Source organism: Sus scrofa, chromosome 15 (assembly GCF_000003025.6).
Source record: "Sus scrofa isolate TJ Tabasco breed Duroc chromosome 15, Sscrofa11.1, whole genome shotgun sequence".
NCBI lineage: Eukaryota > Metazoa > Chordata > Mammalia > Artiodactyla > Suidae > Sus > Sus scrofa.
In genome coordinates this window covers 114,208,120-114,226,325 of record NC_010457.5, presented here as the reverse complement: position 1 = coordinate 114,226,325, position 18,206 = coordinate 114,208,120, and the positions used below count along the sequence as shown (strand labels likewise).

At 33.0% G+C, this 18,206-nt stretch overlaps 1 protein-coding gene across 1 annotated transcript in view; it reads left to right on the top strand.

Moving 5' to 3' along the window:
- Positions 1 to 18,206, top strand: part of ERBB4 (erb-b2 receptor tyrosine kinase 4) — a 1,130,412-nt gene that overhangs the window by 870,659 nt on the left and 241,547 nt on the right.

Below are 18,206 nucleotides of genomic sequence, written 5' to 3'. Positions count from 1 at the left end.
AAAGAGCAATTTGCAAAAGTTGATCTGTTTTTATAAGATGTTATTTAATCTGACTTTATGTTATTTTAAACTGGTTGGTATATTCTCTAGGCATCAGAATTGCTGTAGACTAAAGACAATGTAGAAACTCTTTTTATGCAGGTAAAAGTACAAGTTAGAATTAAAAAACAAGTTATTTCACTCATGTTTGTACAGAAACCTATATGTGAACATTTGTTGTGGTTCAATGCAGAATCACTAAAACCTGAAAATTAGTCAAAAATATCTTTTAATTGTGATATATCCATACACTGTAACACCACTCAGCACTAGAAATGAAAAAACTGCTGATATACACCAAACATGGATGGATCTCAAAAGCGTTAAGCTAAATGAAAGAAGCTAGACTTAAAAGAAGACATACTATAGAATTCCATTTATGTGGCATTCTATAAAAGACAGAACCATAGAGACAGAAGGTAGATCCATCTTGCCAGGGGCTGGGGAGTGGCAGATAAGGTTGACTCCAAATTCTCGCGAGGAAATTTGTGGATGGTGGTGGTGGGACTGTTCTACATCTTGATAGCAGAGATGGTTGCACGGATGTACAGGCTTCTCAAAATGGTAATTCAGTACATTAAAAAGAATGGATTTTACTGTGTGTAAATTATGCCTCGATAAAGTTGATTTTTAAAACATCTTATGTTTAGGAAAACAATAACTTTACAATGTTGGGTAGAAATATTGTTAGCTTTCTTTATGAAACAAATTAATTGTATTTTTCAGAAGAAAGAATATAGTGCTAAATTACAATTAACAAAGTAATCATTTGGGGCAAAGCATTGCCTTTTAATGTAAACCTTTGATTGAAATACAACATATATATATATTTATATTTAAAGCCATAAATGTAAAACATAAATGCAAAGCTCAGTAAATTTCTCCAAATGAGACAGTTGTGTAATCATCAGCCAGATCAAGAAACAGAACAGTATCAGAACCAGAAATGCTTCTTGTGCCCCCTTCTGAGGGTAAGTACTACCCTGAATGCTAAGAACATAGGTCAGTGTGCCTATTTTTGTACTTTAACCATGCACTATGGACTCTTTACATCTGGCTTCTTCCGCTAAATATTATATCATGAGATTCATCCATGTCTTTTAACTTAGTTGTAGTTTTCTTTAATTTATATTTTATTTTGCCTTTGTCTTGTTTTAAAATGGAAGTGATATGTCTTATTAATAAAGTATTTTTAATGAAATACATAAAAAATTAAATTAAAAAATAGAATGTGGTAAAGTGATCACACAACAGCGGCACTTTGGCATTTGGGCACAAGACCAGTTAGTATAGTAGTTTTGAGCAAGGTCAAATTATGAAATAAATCAACAAGAGGGAGGGGGAGGGAGAGAGAGACCTAAAGCCCAAACTGGTTTGATAAGCTAATATCTATTTTAGATTGTTACTACATATATGAAATAATTTTTCCTCCTTGAGACTTTAGTTGTGTCATTGGATGTCAATTTGAAGCATGTTTTCACATTCGTTTTGATGATTGTCTTATAATCATTACAGCCAATCAATTAACAAGAGGCAATGTAGTATGGTTAGGTAAGCTGTCTTTGGAATTAGACTGAGTTCAAAGCCAGGCTCTACCATTTTTTAGATGTGTGACCTTAGGTAAGTTCCTTAAATTGTCTGAGCTTCACTTTCTTCATTATAAAATAAGAATATTAATATCATTCCTAAATTGACTATGAAGATTGAATGAGCCCATAAAACAGTGACTGGCTTAGATAAATCACTCAATAAATGTTATTACTTATTATGTCTCTAGATATCAGATATTTTAGATGTTAGAGATGAAGGAGCATATCCTTCCAGGAGGAGGAAGGTCTCTTAGAGTCACCCAGGGATCTTTAATATTTACCTCTACCCCTTTGACAGGTCCTTTGAAGGAAAGGACATTTCTTTTTTTCATCTTGAGAATCACTGTCATGATGTGGGCCACTGGTACCAAGAATAGTAGGTCATAGGCAAAGGCATATGCAGAGACAGAGAAAGGATTAAAACCATAGTGACAGGTGACTTGTGGATTTCAGTGCAAGTAACTGAGATTACATAACTCAAAATCATAGTATGCCTTATAGATTTGATATTTCCAATATTTATATCAAAGTGGTTTGGTAATGCTCAGTCCTATTACTTGCCTAGATTTCCATGTCATTCCCTATCGTCTTAAACCAATATACCTGATTCAGAATAGTTTTGTTATAAATAGGTGATCATGTCTAGGAATAGCATAGAGAGTATAGTTCAGCCCTTCATTTCTATGAAAAATCACTTGTAGGCATTTATACAGGTAAAGAGCAGAGGCATTTGTACAGGTAAAAAGCTTTTCACACTTTTTCTTGAGTGTGAAAGCCTGGGTTCAAATATTGACTATACACTATTTTTTATCTGTGGAATGGGGAAAGTCATGGCAATTTTTAAAATGGGAATTCTTATACCTCATAAGATCAGTGTGAGGGTTAAATGAGATAATACACAGGAGCCATTATCTAGGATAAGTTCACTGGTAGTGTTTATGACTCTAGTTGAAATATTGGCAAAACAATCTTTTTGAAGCTTTCGTGAGGTTGTGTTCTATTATCATTAGGGCATTAATCCAATAGTTCAATGACTATGAAATTGACACATCAAAATTTCTCAGGTTTTAAGTAAATTTTTTTTCAGACTTCTAAATAAAACTATTTCAAAGAATTGGTAGTAGGTAGCTATTTGCTCCTTTCAGAAAACTCTAGATATTTTTAATACATGTTTTGAGCTTAAATTTTAAGCAATGTGACTCTACTCTTCAATTGTATTGATTTGTTAGAATTAGATGACTTGTTGAGGCATTTTATAAGGTAGTTTGGAATTTTTTATGAAAGATTTAGCTTGGACACTCTGCAACAGTATATATTACTGTGGGGAATTTTGAGGCAGACTGAATGAGAGGTAAAAGTAACAAATACCTTCTTTTTCAGGTCCTTAATATTGCAGTAAATGCTTATTTCTCTGAAATGCGGTGAGCATATATTTAATTGAAAGCAGGGGACTATTCTAGTAATATTTCAAGTCATTTTCCAGTTTTAAATTCTATGATAGTTTTCCCCCCTTAAGATTCTGTCCTAATTGATTACATCTTATATAATAGAAGGACAAAAATAAGATAGAATTAATTGTCATAAACCATGTTTTAACTGGGAGATTGTACGAAAGCCCAGTTGTCTTTTAGTCACAGAAAATTACACTGAGCGTATCAATGTGGCCATTTCAAGATATTTGGAGTTCATACTCCCTGTTGCCCCATTATGCTATATTCTCTTTCCTAAACCAGCAGGAAAGGAGATTGAAGATTTAAATGAAAACAGGTGAAATGTTTCCAATCTTGATCGACTTTCATTTTCTAAGCAGTGTTATTCTTTCCTAAGCCTACAATTTTTGAATTGGTTTTCCACACTCCATTTACCTTATAGGCTGCTGCTGGAATTTTCTTCCAGGAAGATTGGATAGGATAGGATAGAATTTTTTTTTTCACCTGTAGTCTCCTAGACTATGCTACTTATAATGAAAATAATACTTGTAATTTTGAAACTTCTCCATAATTTCCTTATCTGAAATAAATGCCTTCAAAACAGCATTTACCTTTGATGCTCATCCTTTTCCATCAAGAATCACATGAAGAAATATGTTCAGAAAATTTTTTGTTATTATTTTGTATGCTATTTATTTTAGCTTGCACGTATGCTGTTTTCATATAGAATCTCATAGAGTGCTGTATTAGAGTCTTTTCTACTTTAGTTTCCTTGTCAAATATACATCCAAAGCTTTTTTAAGGTCTCAGTTTCTTACTCTATTGGAACCTAAATTTGTTCATCTCAACAAGCAAAGACTATTTGCAAAGCCTTTTTTTGTTAGTTAGCAATCCTAGCTGTATACTAGTTTTTTTTTTTTTTTTCAATTTGGGACATAAATTATTATGACTACTAGATATATGTTCAAAATTTTTTATCCAGCTATTTGCTCCAACTCAATTATTCTAGATGCTTCACAATATGAAATAAGGTAATTCAACTTAATTTAACTCCCTAAATCTCATATAGGAAGATACTTGAGAAACACTTTATATTCCTGTCACATTTTAACGCCTGTGTCACACTTTCACTTTACAATATAGTGGTTATTCCCTAAGAGGTCACATAACAGTTAATCCTTTAGGAGTGTGACCCGTGTAAGATATACAAGAGAGATGATGTGATATTCTTGGCATCACTTTTACAAATGGCACAGTCTTTTTTCTTTGTTTGTTTTGCCTCCAAGGAACTTCGTTTGTAACTTATGACCACATCTAATGGTCAAAAAAGTCCGTAGATAGTTATCTCAGTTGAGTGGCAGTTGCGTTATGATCTCTAAGCCCAATAAAAAAAAGTACACAGGCTTTTTATTATAAATCTATCCTCAGTTCTCCACATTCTGGTATATTAAATTTACTTTTGAGTTAAAGAGTCTGAAGAGGTGAAGGAGAGTATGTGGGTTTCTTATTTTCCGGATGATTTTACTCTTACCCTTCCCAATACTCATAAAAATACCAAAATTATCAAAGAAACATAAGGCAAGAGCAAAACATCTCAGATCAGTTGTTGTTAATTCCTCTTCATACAGTTCAAGTGGTTATTTTAAACAAAAGTATTTAGTAGTTCAAGGATACGGGAGTGCCTTTTATAACAATATGCCACAAAAATCCCTATACATTGTTACAATGCTTTTACAGATCCTAGAATCATTAGTATTCAACTCAAAGCCACTGACTATAAAATGTGACCAGAAGTCATACTTCTGGTTAAAATCAAAAGAGATTATAAGAGTATTGACTTTAGGACTATAATAGAAAATCTAAAGATAGCATTACTGAACTGAGAAGATGTTTATTATACTATTTAAGGGTCAGAGCAAAAATTCAATGGATTGAGGGAACCACTGTGAATATTTTTTTGCTCTTTCCCATGAGCATCTTTCTATAGTATAGAAATAATGGTGTTGTAATTATTCATTTCTGATTTGGAATGATGTCAAGACTGCTTACAGTCAATGATCTCCAAATATTTTAAGCTTCATTGAAATTCATTACTGACAATCCAATGTCCTCTATTAAAAATGGAAACAAAAAAATAAAAGATATCTCTAAAGTCTCAGTTCTTTTCTTTAGGCAGATATTTATATGGTTTAAAAGTATTTTGAATATATTGTTCCAAGATTTGACCTGTGGCATTATTTTTATAGAGTATAATTTAGAGGTGTAAATATGACATCAATATTACTAAGGATTTTTAATTTGGATTTTAATACACTAAATATTAAATTTTATTTCATAGTGTTTTATTTCTAACCTAACTTTCAGACAGAGCTGTCTAAATTGCAACCAACTAAAAATATAAACCCGTTGCAAACATTTCTGTAGCTGGTACATACAGAGTTCCTCTGACAATGCACAAAGGAAGTAAAAAAGTAGCAGATATGGCAAAATGAACAAGTAATCCCTAATAAAGAGAAATTACTTCATGCTTTCCAAGGATTAAGATATAAATATGTTAAACAACAAGTTATGTATACATGTATGTAAAAAGTGGCATTTAACTTCATCCCTTACTAAAATCTGACACAAAAGTTATCGGTAAATTATTGAAAGTCCTAAGAGTAATGCCTTCTCATCTAGTTAGCACCCAAATGCTATTGATTGAATATCTCAAAATTAATAAACTCTAAAATAATGAGGGTTACCACATATAGCATATATATTTTATCTTTTACTTACTCCTAGTATTTTATCCTTAAAATCATGCTTAGTATGTATGTGAAATAATTTCAGTGTTTTATAGAAAAAAATCAGAATAATTATATGAGTGAATAGTATTAAACTTCTCCAATATGAAGATATTAACAAATTTAGCTTCTAAAGCTATCCTAGTTTACCCTCAAAATCTATTTTGAAATTCAAAATATCATATATCTATATTATATATTTTATAACTAATGGCAAGGATTTGGAAAAAAAATCTATTTTGTGATTAGGTAAAGTGAAGGAATTGATCAACTGTGTATGTTTTCTATTGTTATGTAAAAAATTACCATAAACTTATCAGCTTAAAAATAGAAACAAAAACACAGTTCTGTAGGTAAAAGGACAGGCTTGGCTATGTTCTTTCCTTAGTATGTCACCAGACTGAAGTCAAGGTGCTGTCTGGGTTATGTTCTCATCCAGAACTTAGAGTCCTTTTCCAAGTTTACTCAGAAGGCAGAATCCAGGTCCTTGCAGTTGTAGGACTGTAGCTCTTGTTTCATTGTATATTCTTTGCCTTGGGCACTCCTTGTCACGTAGCCTGCTCTATCTTCAAAGACAGCATCAGTGTGCCAATTTTCTCATTATTGAATATTTCAGTTTTTATCTCTCTGACCTCTAGACCCAAATTGAGAAGCATCTGTGATTAGATCAGGCCTACCCTTTTGTCTCCTTATCTTAAGGTCAAGTGATTTGGAACCTTAATTATATCTGCAAAATCCTTTTATAGCACACCTAAGTTACTATTTGATTGAATAACTGGGTGAACATGTTTATACACTAGAGGCTGGAATGCTGGGGCCATCTTTGAATTCTGCCTACCTTACTTGCCATGGTGACTTAAGTATAGTATTTCCAATGACCCCTTTCTTATTTCTTCTTGTCCTGCAAGGAGGAACCTTTATTTGCTATGTCCTATGCAATTTTGCTGTATAAGAACACCTCTAGGTCTGGAAGAAATTTGTCTTACTACCTTCAAATAATTTATTGTTTGTTTGCTTGAAAGAGAGCCAGAAGCAAGCAATTAAGGTATTGTCTTAGAACTAAAACCAGGGTGCTTTTGTACACTTATTTTCTATAAGGTAAGGTCTCAGTGTACACATTGACTCCAGGTCTTCCATATTTCATTTGTGAGCAGTATAATTGGGTACAAACTGGCCTAGTGTTAACACCAAATTTATGTCCTTTCCATTTATTTATCAAACTGGTGAGTCTTCCTCAAGAGTGTTCTAGACCTGCTCTGAGTTTGATAAGGAAAACCACAAGCCGCATGTGGTCTTTGAGCACTTGAAATATGGTCAAAACAAATTGAGATGGTTTGTAACCATAAATTGTACCCTAGATTTTAAAGACATCATATCAAAAAAAAAAGGAATGTAAAACATCTCATTAACATTTTACCATATTGATTATATGTTGAAATGCTAATAATTTTGGATATATTGAGATAAATACATTTTTACCATAATTAATTTCATCTTTAAAAGGATTTCTACTAGAATATTTTAAATAACCATTTTCTCACATTAGGTATTCTGGTATAGCGCTGCTCTAGAGCTGTCATCAGAAAACTTTGAATACTCTTATCAATGAAAGCCTTTCATCATACACTCATCTAGGCAGTTATAAAAATAGAATTTATGATAGATTTTTAATAGGGTGAAATAAAATTTAATATAAACAGAAACTGTAATTTTTTTTTCTTGCTTCCCCACTTTGGAGGTCACAGGTTTTGATTTTAGAGTGTGATATCTATATTGATAGGGAATAGGCCTTTTTGCAATGAGTATTTTTGGTAATAATTTTACACATAGTAGAAATGGTGGAGGGAATGCTTTTACATGTTCATAGAAGGGTATTTATTTTATCATCTTTGATAGGTTACAGATGGTATGAGTCAGACAGACAGAGACAAGGAGAAACATCTGTTTGCCTGAATGCATTGTATATACCTATATATTTATATGTGCCCACAAGTCTTATAAACTTCCATTAGAGAAGAACTAAATATGACCAGTTGGGTCTGAATTTAGAACTCCTAGTATTGTCTACTTTTTAAACTGAAAATTACTCAAAGATTTGGTATTATATTGCACAGATTCTCTTAAAATATCTTTTGAGGCCAAAGGTTCTATTAAAATATTTATATTTTTATATGTCATAAATGAACAATAGTTAAACATAAGCATTTATTAAGTAAAGGTTAAAATTTCTATTTTTATGCCTGATATGCATGTGTGTATTCAGAAAGGAGTCAAAATTAGTTCTCCATGTAAGTCAGGCATACATTGGATTAAGCCCTAAGTATCTTTTCTTTCTTTTCTATATTTCCTATTTAACTATTTAACTAAAGGAATCTAATTTACTAAGACCCCCTTCTGTGATGTGGTTGCATAAAATGATATGTAGATATTAACTTAAATTGCTCTCTTCATGCTTTTTTCTTATTACCTCAGCACCTTCCCTAACTAATCATTCTTTCATAAACATACAATTATTTTTATACTTCGTATGTAAGTAGGAGCTAATTAACAGAGAGCACTTTGATTTACCAGTGAAATTCCTCACAGTGATTTCATTTTTTGCTACCATCCCCCCACAAACCAATAGTGTTATAAATTAATTTTAGTAATTTCACAGTAACTCATAACTAACAAATGAATGATAAGGAAAGGGAAATGCACTTCCAATAAACTCTGAGTGCTATATCCATCTCAATTGTTACGGCATTCTGTTCCTCTGCCCAGAGTAAAGCATTCCATATGCTTGAGTCATTTATGGAATAATTATAGTTACTTTTAGTAGAGCAAAAATAAAACAGCAATAACAAAAATCTCTTGCCATAAAAAATTTTACTTGTTTAAGGGAAAAAAACTTTTTTTTTTTAATGAAAAAAAGCAAAATCTATTTCCAAATATATTTCTTTCTTGAACCTCTGGATCCCAAATCCTTGAGTTCAAATCCCAGAGTAAATGCCACCATTGTTCTATGTACCAAGAAAGAAATGACCAATGGAAAAAATCAAAACACCAATTCTTATTTCTTTCTCAGAATAGTGTTGCTTTTTCCAAAATCTTCTCAGACTTGGAGCTTCTTTTTGCCATTCTTTATAAAAAATTCTAGTATATACCAGGTACACTACATTTAACTTTCATGATATAAAACAATTATCACCATTATCATTTAACAGTTGAGGAAGCAAGATCAGAATAATTAAGCAATTTACAAAAAAAAATAACTTAGTACATGGAAGAGCAAAGATTTGAGCTCAAGTGTGTCCATTGATTCTAAAGTTCACATTTCTTTCTTCCTACTAGTATGGTTCCCGAGTGGAAGAACAGTGGAGAGAAATTCCTATGATGAGGATGATTGAATATTTTATAACCTGCTAAAATAATTTAACCCTTCATCTTTCTCTTAGTCTTAATTTTTATTTATTTTGACTTTCTCCAATGTATAGCATTTTATAGTGCTTGTCTCCACACAGCATATTTTAGTCTAATAATACACCTGACATTGCTTGATCAGAATAGAGCAATACTTCCCATATTCTAAACATATACTCTTGTATAAAGATTACATAACATATATATTTTTACTTTTTATATATTAACACATCAGTAACTAAGACATTTATGAATAAACGTAGGTAAAGCTATTTTAATCATTTCTAAAGTAGTAGTTATGGATAAAGTCTAGTCAGATTTAGTTAAAAAAAAAAAAACAAAAACCCTGTGGTTCCGTATGAGAACCACTTGCGTCAGAGACCTGACACTAATTATATTACTGCTGCCACCCCATACTCACTTACCAAAGGTAGAAATAAGAATCTGAAATTCATGGTCAGGCAACAATAAAATAATGGATGAAGTGCTGGGCTTTGACAGGCTTTTTTCTTTAGATTTTCCTCCCTAGTTTATACTGCAAGATTTGTGAGATGGGACCGAGTTGGTGGAAAGTTGTAATGAATACAAAAAAGTAGTATATGAAACCTAGATTTTGTATCACTTGATTCTGTTTGATAAGGTGAAAAAGCGATTTCTGCCAGGAAAATGTCTTCCCACTATCAATACAATCAAACATACCATATTTTATTTGTTTTTGAAATGATAAAATGAAAAAAAAAAACACTTCTATATATGCTGCTTAACAATAGCCAGTGAGTAAATATTAGTTATATTTACTACATATCAAGCACTGTACACTCACTCATATTATAACATTTATAGTGTGGTAAGAGAGAGAAAATAGTCAATATCATTTTATAATTATTTGTATTTTTACTTACTAGGAAGAAAAATGTAAATGAATTGGATGGTATTGGGATAGTAAGAAAAAGAAAAATACTACAGATGGCACTTAGGTTTTTGATCTGACTAAGTGGGTGAGGGGTGATATCATAAACTGAGATAAAGTCTCAGAAAGAAATGGAACAAATTTTATGGGGAAAATTAAAACAAATCCTGTTGGGTCATGATGTGCTTGAGTTGCTTACTTGATATCTGAGGGAAGAACTTGCAACGGCAGGTAGTTATAACACTCTGGAGCTCAAGAGAGGGTCTGAGTCATTAACCAAATTTAAATCCATAATATTGGATGAGATTCCACAGGCAGAAAGTGCAGATGGAAAAGAAAGCTTAGGAATGATCCTTAAGATATCCCATTATTTAGAGGCAGAGAGAAGGAGAAAGATAGCACAAAGGAGATTTAAATCGAGGATTAGGAAAAAAATGAATTCTGGCAGCCAAGTGAAGAAAATTCCTAGGTGAAAGGGAGTGAGACTAAGACTAATGCTGATAGAGAAGAACAATTGATCATCTTATTTGCCAAGAAGGAAATTATGGGTGAAACTTGAAAAGGCAGAAACAGGAGTTCCCGTCGTGGCGCAGTGGTTAGCGAATCCGACTAGGAACCATGAGGTTGCGGGTTCGGTCCCTGCCCTTGCTCAGCGGGTTAACGATCCGGCGTTGCAGTGCGTTGCAGTGAGCTGTGGTGTAGGCTGCAGACGCGGCTCGGATCCCGCGTTGCTGTGGCTCTGGCGTAGGCTGGCAGCTACAGCTCCGATTAGACCCCTAGCCTGGGAACCTCCATATGCCGCGGGAGCGGCCCAAGAAATAGCAACAACAACAAAGACAAAAGACCAAAAAAAAAAAAAAAAAAAAAAAAAAAAAAAAAAAAAAGGCAGAAACAGTTTCCACTGGAGTAGTGGTGATAAAATGAGTTAAGACTGACTTGAAATAGTTAAGAAAAGGACAAAAGAATACAGAACTAGGAAAAAAAAATTTGTACAGAGAAAGCTTTCAAAAGGTGTATGCTGCAAATGGAGAACATGAAATCCAAAAAGTGGGTTTTTTGTTTGTTTTGCTTAATTTAGGCAACATTATAACATGTTTGTAAGATGATGGGAATGATTTTAAAAAAGAAAAATATATTTCAGGAGATTGTGAACAACTGCAGGCAAAATTCCTCTCATCAGAAAAGATGGAGTTCAATTTGCAAGTGGAGAATTTGGTGGGAGAAACGAGCAGGGATTACATCCATTGTAACTGGAAGAAATTTAGATTATATGGGCGAATATGAAGGTAGATCGCAGTTTTTCTGGTAAGGATATGGGACAATTCACAACCTTCTAAAATGAAATATAAGGTGAGGTCATCATTTTAGATTAAAGTAGGAGAGACAATATTGTAATTTTTAAGAAAGAGATTTACTAATCCACCAAAGATGGAAGGAGATCATACCAGAAGTATAGTGTAAGTTAGAATGATCTCTTTGCCTTGTTTTATTCAGCCATGTTGTGATTGTTTGGATCATGTAGGCATGGGTACTTGGAAACTTGTATTTACCCAAGATTAGGGTTTTGCCAGGTAAGTACTATAGCCAGGAGACAGAGGGAAGTGAATTAAGGCTATAAGAAAAATAAATGATGGCGTTCCCATCGTGGCGCAGCGGAAACGAATCTGACTAGGAACCATGAGGCTGCAGGTTTGATCCCTGGCCTCGCTCAGTGGGTTAAGGATCCCACATTGCTGTGAGCTGTGGTGTAAGGTTGTAGATGTGGCTGGATCTGGTGTTGCTGTAGCTGTGGTGTAGGGCTGGCGGCTGAGGCTCCGATTGGACCCCTAGCCTGGGAACGTGCATATGCTCCGGGTGCGGCCCTAAAAAAACAAAAAAGAAAAGAAAAGAAAATGATAATAGAAAAGGTAATAAAAATTAAGTTGAATGATGAAGGAAGTTGTTACATAAGGGAGGCTGAATATACAATGAAAATATGGTAGGGTCAATGGTCGAAATTTCCCAATATTGTTGAAGTAAAGATAGCAGCCTAGGTGAACCAAAAATAGAGAACTGTCTCATCTAAAAATAGTGTTCTTGAAATAAAGATTCTGGAAATGGTAAAGATTCAGATACTGATAATATGATGAATGGGAGTATGTAGCTGAGGCTATTGGAAATCAATAAGCAGAGGATTGGGAAGCCAGGAAGGTGGATGAAGGTGAGGAGAAGTGACAAGATTCAATAAATATTTAGAATTTAAAATTGGTTATTGGTGATTAACTAGATATGAAGTAATTAAGAGAAGAACTCTTTATAATTACTCCTAGGTTTCTTGTTTGCAAAGTTGCATGGGTGCTGATAACATGAACTGATATGTAGCACAGTGGAGGGGTAGTGAACTCATAAATGTGATTTTGTATGTGCTGAATTTGGGGTGATTTGGGTAGGTCAAAGTTATGTTAAGTGGGAAATTTAATGTACAGAAGTCTTCCATATATTCAGTATATAGCAATGTCTCTCCATATACAGATATGGAGTAAAAATGAATAGGAAATGTGGGAGTTCTTTTGTGGCACAATGAGTTAACGATCTAGTGTTGTCACTGCTGCAACTCCCGTGCCTCTGTAGGGGTGGTACAACCTCTGTTCCAGGAACTTCCATATGGGTACTCTCCACCAAAAAAAAAAAAAAAAAAAAAAAATGAATAGGAAATATGAAAATATAGCTAGATGCTATTGATATAGTTTGAGAAGTTTACATGTGAAGGAAGGGAGGGAGGGAACAAAATCAAGAGAGGTATTTTGACGATGGATGAAATTGGAGTTTTCTGAAAGATCTGGTAGAGAGTGAAAGGTTGGATATATGGGAGAGAGAAGAGATCATCGATTATAGGTATTTCCTAAAAAATCTAGAAGAATGAGGGGGCAAAGAAAATATGAAAGGATTAGATTTGGAAATGAAAAGACACCTGTCTTTTTTTTTTTTTTTTTTTTTTGGAGAGAATAAATATAGAGAAAGGTGCAGATAGATGGATATAAAAAGTCTGATAGAGTTTCTGTTTAATGTTCTGTATTCTCTCTGAAGTTGTAGATGTGAACCCATCTTCCCCAAAGGGAGGAGGGTAGGTTTTAGTGTGTGTGAATGTATGAAGAGAGTAGTGGTCTAAGATTTTAAATTCAAATATAAACTCTGCTAATTTTTGCATTTAAAATATTCTGACACTAATTCACATATCATCAACAATTTGCAATGTGTTATTTTACACGTATCCAACTGAAGGTCACCCTTTTTTTTTTTTGCATGAAAATAACAGGTTGTGGTTTGCTATCAGTGACTCTGAACTCACTAAATTAGAAGACGTAAATATTTAATCAGAATCTAATAGCATCCTGTGTGTGTCCTGAGAAATTAGCAGGTTTGATAGCTGTAGTGAAAAATTGCAAAATGCCAATATAGGACCATTACCCTAAATTACACCATTACTTACAAACATTGGTAGGTTTTTTTGTGCATGTGCAATTATGCAAGTAGAGAACATTCATTGTGTCAGGAATCAGAAATTTTTCTTCCTACCTCATTTTTCTTGAAATTGTCATAAATAAGAAATTATATTGTAAATAACAATCCCTTACAAATAAATATATTTGAGTCTGATTGTATTGATATAACTAAATTTATCCTCAAACCATGTTTCTTGTCTTGGCAATTTGCCACATGCCTCTCAAATCTAAAGTAAAAGTAGAATTCACCATTCTGGTGGTTAAGGCTCATTAATTGTGATTTAGGTGGTTTTTTTTTTCAGATTAATTATTATTGTCAATATATTTTCAAATGGCATCTAAAATTGCAAAAGTAACACATGGTCAGTGTATTAAATATAGAGGTATGTGTGTATAATGTATATTTATTCTTCTACTTCTACACATTAATCCATATAATAATACAAGTATGCAATAATAAACCTTTTGTTTGTTTAAAATATGGGAACATCACACATTATTCAGCAACTTAGTTTATTCACTTAATAGTATGTTATGGACAGCCTCCCAGATCAATAACTTCTTTTTACAATCGCATTATTTTCCTTATTGTTAGTATATGGGCAATCCAGTATTGAAAGATAGGTTGTTCCAAATTTTATGACTTTTACAAGTTATAAAATTATATATATATATGTGTATATGTATATGTGTATCTGGCATTATAAAAAGTATCTTTAGCTAGGTACAATTAAAATACATGGAAAATATTTAATTTATTCAAATTTTCTAATCATTATTCAAAAAAGTCAAATAGACAATATATTAAAATTATAAAATGACAGGAGTTCCCACTGTGGCTCATTGGTGGCAAACCTGACTAGTACTCATGAGGACATGGATTCAATCCCTGGCCTCATTCAGTGGGTTAAGGATGCACCATTGCCATGAGATGTGGGGTAGGTCACAGATGCGTCTTAGATATGGCGTTGCTCTGATTCAACCACTAGCCTGGGAACTTCCTTATGCCATGGTGCAGCCCTAAAAAGACAGAAAAAAAAATTATAAAACTACAGATGTTTGTGTTAGAAAGCATTTAAGTAATAGGGTCTTTTTATCTATATTTATATATAATTTATAATTTTATAACAGATTTTATACTTATGTAAAATTAGATGTGTTCCTTCAAAGTACGGCCAAAGATTTTCACCAAAGGTTACCAAGGACTGCTATATTTACAAATGTCTTCTAATGAGTTTACTGTTTTCTTTATGGTGTCATTAATTGTGTTATATAGAAGACGACGGATAAAGAAGCTTAATTAATCTTTTTTCAAGGTTTTTTGATTTTCTAAAGTTGGTTTTAAGTAATCCTAAATGGATAGATATATACATAGATGGATCTTGAATATTTCAACAATTAATAAGATTACTTTGATTCTATAAAGTTTTGAAACAATTAAAACTTAAAAATTAACTTAGTGAGTTGTGCCAATGCTTAAACCTTTTTATAAAAGACTAGATTGCTTCAAAGGGCCTCTCCTTTTCTTCATTCTCATGCTCTCTTTTAAAAACTAAGACATCATTACCTGATAATAAAGAAGCGCATGTATTTTATAGCTTGGTGATTATTGCATATCATCTTCAGTGTACAGTTATAAAATATTTAAATTAGATTGTTGTAAATCAGATTACTTTGTTTTTGACTATTTTACCAAACACTAAAGTACTATTATATCCCCAAATGTACTCCAGAAAGGATGATGGTATTTTCTAGCCACAAACTCGTTACCAGATATTAAAGTTAAGACTCATTAACTACTATCTCTTGTTCTCCTATTTACCCTAAGAAAAACTTAAATTTTGCATTAACTTAGCTGGCATGATTATAAGTAATGGTGAGCCACTTGCGTAGGGAATATCCTAGATGGAAAAATAATGATGTGTTATCTGAAAAACTAAAATATTGACAAGGAGAAAGTTTGTAGATATACATCAGCTGACAAATTTAAAAGGAATTAATAGATCTACTTAGGAGTTCCCATTGTGGCTCAGTGGTTAACGAATCCAACTAGGAACCATGAGGTTTCAGGTTCCATCCCTGGCCTCGCTCAGTGGGTTAAGGATCCGGCGTTTCCATGAGCTATGGTGTAGGACACAAATGCGACTTGGATCCCGAGTTGCTGTGGCCCTGACATAGGCCAGCAGCTACAGGTCCAATTGGACCCCTAGCCTGGGAACCTCTATATGCCTCGGGAGCGGCCCTAGAAAAGACAAAAAGACCAAAAAATATATATATATATATCTACTTAATACCAGTTTTTAGATTATTTCCTTAATGATCCTTTACAAAAGAAAGAGATTTTTAAATATCTTTTCCTGGATATCCAAAGCAAGACATACTATCAAATATAGCTTAATGTTAAGAGTATACATAATTTCAAGAGCGAAAAATAATAGACAAAGAACAGGTTGAAAAATTAATATTCTAGCTGGGAAGAGAATCTGGTTCATATAGATGTGGATTTTTTTTCCTTAGTAGTAATGATTGTTTCTGCATGTAAATGAAATGGTTTCAGGCAAAGTGTAAAGCTGTCTTGCTATTATATTATTTCAATGTTCTTTGAATTAACTTAGGTTCATTTTTTTTGTTGTTGTTTATGTTGTCTGGTGGCTCTAAATCTGCATTCAGAACATCTGCAGAATTATAACATCTTCTAAGCAATCGCTTTAGAAAAAATAGGTTTCCCCGTAATTAGAAATGTGTTCTAATTAGGGATTGGGCATTTATATAAGTTCAAAAAGGAGCTATATTGTTAAACATTGTTATTAAATGCTCTAAAATGTGTTCTTGTGATTTTGGTCACAATAAACCTCCCCTTAGAATATAAAAGCAATCCATTCTACACTAAAAACATTATTTAAAGTGAGGTGCAGTGACCAAGAGTCTTTGCAAGGAGAGTTTATTTGTCTTTGTCTGAGTCCTCTGCAGATTATATTAAAAGAGATAGACAGAAATAGATTCACCCTAACTTTTTTTTCCTTTGGGTTACTTCCAGTCTACTATGGGCACAGGAATTAGAAAAATTGAATATTCATGTTTTACCAAGTTAAATGCTAATGAAGAACTTTGATTTCTTCATCTTCTCTTTATTTATCTTCTAATACAATATTTGCTTGAGGTTGGTAAATTATGAAAACATTTTACTGCTTTTGAACTTTATCATTATTTGAAAATGAATGGCAGTGAACAGGCTGTCTGCTACAACATATTTAAATTGCACAATTCAGAAGCTACATCTTTGAAGAGGTTTTATAATCTTCTACTTACTGTTACTTGTAATGTGTAAGGCACCTCCCCACTCCACCTCCAATAAAAATGTTCAGGTAAGGCAGATATAGGTAAAGCCTGGTAAATAATCAAAAGACTGTGATAATTGGACAGACAAAATAAAAGACATAATAGGAGGGTTATTAACTGCTATCTGTTTCATCTTTTATTTTTAAAAATTGGATTGTCTAGAGGTGATGCTTTTGATAGTTCAATGCAAGAAAAAATGGAAAACTTAATAAGTTCCTTACTACTTCCATTTTCAGTAAGGACCTGACTTGACTACAAGTCAAATTAAGCCTTGTGCTAGTGGCTTCAACAAAGAGCTTTATATGTTATTCTTGAAAATAAGAACTCTAGAAGTGAGGGAGCTACTGCCTTTGGTTCCATGGATCAATATCATCAGGGCCAGAATCTAAGTCATTTTCTTATCTTTCAGTTTTGGTAGCAAGATTGCTGCTGCAGTCTAAGGGAGAGCTTCCATCAGCTGTACCTGTCTTTTCCATACTTCCTCTGGCTGACCTTCTTTTTTCTCATTAGCCAGAACTTTGTGGTAATTCACATCAAGATGTAGAGAGGCTGGGGAAGTTATTTAGCTTTTTATAAACCCCTAGATCAGACGATGTTATGGCACAGGGGATTAGGAATCACAGCTGGGTTAGTAAGCCATAAACTTTGAACACATGATGAGGGTGAGAGAGAAACTAAACTACTACAAGCAAACACAAATAAAAACTGGTCTGAGGATTAGTTTCACTACTTTTTAGGAGAAAATATTAGTTTAAAATATTATTTCACATATTGATTTGAAGTCAAGACTAAACAAATATTACAAACATATAAGCTTCGATTTAAGAGGCATTAAGTAAATAACTTTTCCCATTTTATTTCACCAGAAATATTTTAGAATTACATTTGTGTTAAGTTTTAAAATATATAGAGAACTCTAAGCTTGTTGAAATATTTATGTGACTTTAAGAGTTTACGGAATTCTCTTGTGGCACAGCAGGTTAAGATCTGGCATTGTCACTGCAGTAGCTTGGGTCACTCACTGCTGTGGCAGGGGTTTGATCCCTGGCCCAGAAATTTCTACATGCCGTCGGTGCAGCCAAAAAAAAAAGTTGAGTTAGGATAAATAACATCTAAATATTTATAGAAGTAAACTATTCTTTTGGTCACTTATTCATGTAATAATCATTTACTTTAATGCTTTTAATGCTTCTTTTTATGAGACAAACTAGCCTGCAAAATTAGAAGGA